This window comes from Ricinus communis, chromosome 6 (genome assembly GCF_019578655.1).
Source record: "Ricinus communis isolate WT05 ecotype wild-type chromosome 6, ASM1957865v1, whole genome shotgun sequence".
NCBI lineage: Eukaryota > Viridiplantae > Streptophyta > Magnoliopsida > Malpighiales > Euphorbiaceae > Ricinus > Ricinus communis.
Window position 1 is genome coordinate 3,275,528 of NC_063261.1, and position 4,418 is coordinate 3,279,945.

A 4,418-nucleotide genomic window follows, 5' to 3' on the forward strand; every position below is an offset into this window, starting at 1 on the left:
GATGTAGCCTGTTGATGTGTGTAGAATACACACATCTAAATGGGGTTTTTAAGGCTGATTTTATGTACATTTGGATGTGAATTGGTCCCAACACTCACCCTACGCATCTGTTTGTGTGCATTAGGTCCAAAAGAAGCCAAAGAGTGATAAAGAGAAGAATTGGAGCAGAATTGGACGTCAAAGTTGTCGAAGTCGACGCCCCTTCCTCCTTCTTCTTCTCTTCCACGATCCCTGATGGGTGCTACTCGTGTTAGCTACAATCTAAGGCAGTGTACTTATCGATGCAGTCTAGCACTAATGGCGAGTATCAAGGTCGTATTCCTTGGGAAAGCGAAAGCCCAGAGTTACTCCTTTGTTCTTTGTTATATTAACCTAAAATGGATGATGAATAAATTCTAAACTAACTATTAACTACGAGCTAAGTCCTAAGGGAGATGCAGGAGTAATTGATAAGTGAAATAATCAAGACAAGAAGACAAACCCAAAGGGAATCTAAACTAGTTGGCAATCAAACAAAAGATAAAGGATCGGTGAGTCTAATTATGCTACCCGTCGACGATTCTTAAGAATTCGGTTTCTTCTCGAGATAACCGAATTCCTAAACCTAATAACCTAAAGTTGGAATCTCTTCCTAACGATTGATTTTTAAATTAGCATTAAGCTTTAATCTGCCTCTATTAAGCTTTGTTAATTCTTAATCCGGCTAGTTAATTATCCTTATCTCTAAGCGATTATTAACCAGCTCTTGTTATTCAAAGTTCCAATTGCCAAACGGATTTCTCAATCTCATAAAGCAATCTAAACATCACAATTCACAACGTCTCATGAATAATGCATAATCTTATTAATACCGAAACAAGAAGAATACAAAACCAACTCAAACAATCCAAGAATATAATATCAAGCCAACATATTAAAGAAATCCCAATGGATTAAATCAGTCTAGCTAAACATGTTCATATTTAAAACAATCTAGGAAATCAATTACAATGAAAGAATAATGAAAATAAAACATGTACACCCTTTTCTCTCGAATTGGATGAATACCCAAACTGGATCTACACTTTGATTAATCTCCCAAACTACCTCTTGAATTGCTCCACTCATCGGTTTTGCACCGGAATCTTACGATTCCGGATTCTTACCACCGCAACTCTCTCTGCACTCGTGATTGCAGAACCGAACCAGCCACTGTGGCTCAATGTCACTCTTTTTCCCTCTCCTACTTAAGAAAAACTCAATTTTTCTTATATATTTAACTCAAGACGGCCGTGTTCAAGGTCAGTATGGTCAAGACACAAGTCCAGCCGCGGCCGAAACCGTGGATCTCACCAAGTAGGGTTTCACCACAGTGTTCCTCCCTGCTTGGCCACCACGGCCGGTCAAGGCCGTGGTGGCTACTAAACCGTGCCCAAAGTGCCAATTTCAAGAATCAAAGCCAATGGTTGAGCACGGCCGAGTCCAGCCGTGCTTAATGTATGCACAGGCTCTTGTCCGATCTTGATGAATTCTCATCCGTTTCCGCACGTATTGATCTATAATTGCTTAAACACTGATGATGGTCCTATAAATGTTCCTGAAATGCAAAAGAACATAAAACACGGGTGATCTGGGAATAAAAGCACAATAATTGCTAAGAACATACGCAATAATATGCAAGCAAATATGTGTAAAACTATGCTCATCAAATTACCCCACACTTAAGCTATTGCTTGTCCTCAAGCAATTAACAACTCAACCCATAAAACTACAGTTAGCAATTCCTTTCAGTTTATGCCCCTAGTCCATAACAGAGAGTATTCAACACATCTCAAAGGTTACTCAATCATAAATCAAATTACAAATCATTAACAAAGAATGGAAATAATATTAATGCATGAGTAACTTAAATGACAACTCAACACAAACATCATGAACCAATGCCTCACAGGGATCACTCAAGTTGCTCAAAGTGTATATTAGGTGAATAACAAATCCCTCGAAGCAAATGCACAAGACCCGCTCACCATAAGCTTGCTCATAAATCATATCTTCGCTACTGTGAATAAGTAAATACCAAAATCAAAGGGTCTTTACCAAGGTTGTAATGGGGCTAGGTAAAGGTAGATTTGGAAGTATGAAAATGCCGGAATTATGCGATAAACAATATTATATGCTCAAAGGATTAAATGCCTAAGATCACAAAAGAATCATTCACTAAAATCCCTACTTCATAGAATAACGCTCGCAAATGCTCTAAATCCAATAAAAGATAAATAATTAAAGAGATTTGTTTATTATATTTTTTTTCTTCTTCTTCTTTTTTCTTTTTTCTTTTTTTTTAAAGAAATCCCACATAAAGTCGAACATATCATGAAAGAAATTCCAGCATAAGGGTAAAGGAAAGATAAATGTAAAGAATGGTATAATTGAAGTGTATAGGTGTAGATTATGAAGAAAAGGTTAAGGCTCAAAACTGGCTAACTAATGGAAACATAAGGGGGTAGGCTTTTGGTCAAATGTGGTGATTCCTAAATCGCCCAAATCATCTCATGGTATTCACAATATTCATGTAACTTCAACACGCATTACAAAGCAAGTTCTAGAAGCAAAGTTAAGTACAATGCACACTCAAACAAGAAATATAAAGAGCATAAGTATAATGAATGCTCAACTGGCTCAAAATCTCACTTTCAGGTGTGGTATTAGGTGCAGTTGGTTCGCAACATCATTAATTGAATCATTACTTAAGAAACACATGCATATGATATTATCAACGTTCTAAGTTAAAATTCGACAATTCGAAAAACAATTAAATAACACCGGTTTAACCCGGCAGGGTTGATGTGTAAAACACCATAAATTGTTTTCCAAGGACAATGAACAACAAAGAAAAGTAACTACAATTCTATAAATCAAGTCATCAATCAGCTCAAAAATAGCATACTCAAGTGCATAAAAACACAGTGTCCTAACATCCCTTAAAAATACACAACACCTAGCCATAGCAATTTAAAATCATATGAGAGATTAGGTTTACCCATAAGCACCCCACACTTAAAGAACACACTGTCCTCGGTGTAAAATGTTATGGATACCCCGCATGGAATGCTCAACTAAGAGAACAAAGCAATACAATCCAAGTGCATGACATGTATGAAAATAAAGTAAATAAATACGGAAAATAAAAAGATCTAGGAATCGCCTCGATCATCCATCGAGGCCGATGTTGTGGAAATTCAACGCCTCCTAGAATCAAAATAATAAAATAAAGAAATAAAATCAAAACTGAAAATATGAAAACTAAAACTAATAAAATGTTTCAAAACAAAAGGTTAAAATATTAAAGATTAAAGATAAAGTTTGGGGTGCCTCCCAAAGCGCTTCTTTTTATGTGATGAGTCTTCTTACCGGACTCATGGTGAAAGGCAAATGGGCGTGATCGGCGACCATCCATCCTTCTTCCAAGCAAATATCTTCAAGTATCCGCTTAGAGGGATAATCGTCAATTTCCTCTTCCCGACTATCAAACAAGCCGCCAATATGATGGGCAGACTCGCCTCGTATAATTGGATGTAGTCATGATGTTTCAGGGCTCTTCCAATTTGAAAGCTGGAGTTTCAATAATTGGAAGGATCGATGGTTGGGCAATCTCTTTAGGAGTGTCGATGGTTTTCTTCAGTCCCCGGCTTGGTTCTCTTGCTAGGAGAAACTCGAGCTCCTCCAAGACTTCTTCATTGGACAACTCGTGCTCATCTTCCATCATCGAGGGACTTGTGGAAAATCTACCAACAATTCCTCTAACCGCAACTCAAAGATCATCAACTGTACATTCCGGTTGGTAGTCTTTCGGAGGATCATGTTTGTTTCTTCCTTTCCGGTTCTATCTCATGTTCAAAGAGTCGTCCCGCATAAGCATCATCGTCAAACATAATAGATAAACCAGAAAATTCTCACCGAACGCAAAGTGATGGCGCTCAAATGTTCCTCGGATTCGGCAGCGTTTGATGGAGTTCTCAATTGCTCTTCCGCTAGTAACTTGAAGATTAAGCCTACTTGATGCTCTACGTTGTTAATCGAGGCTTGTTGATCTTCAAGTATCCTCTCAGTTTGTTGGAATCTTTCCTCAAGACTTGTTATGAACCTCATCATCGCCTCCTCCGACACTAACTCTTCATCTTGAGTTGAAGGTGCAACATTAGTCACGATGTAGTTGCTGAATTCCTAGTGGTTCTTGGCCATCTAAGCTCCATCCAAAGGGTGAATGAGTGCTCCACTCTTGATTGTAGGTGCTTCCATACGAGTCATTTGGCCAACTTCCCGTATAATTCACCTGTTCACAGTTATAAGAACAATGAGCAACATCACTATACAATGGACAATCATTACACATGTAAACCACAACAAAATTCACAAAAGACTTGAGATAAAAGGATAGG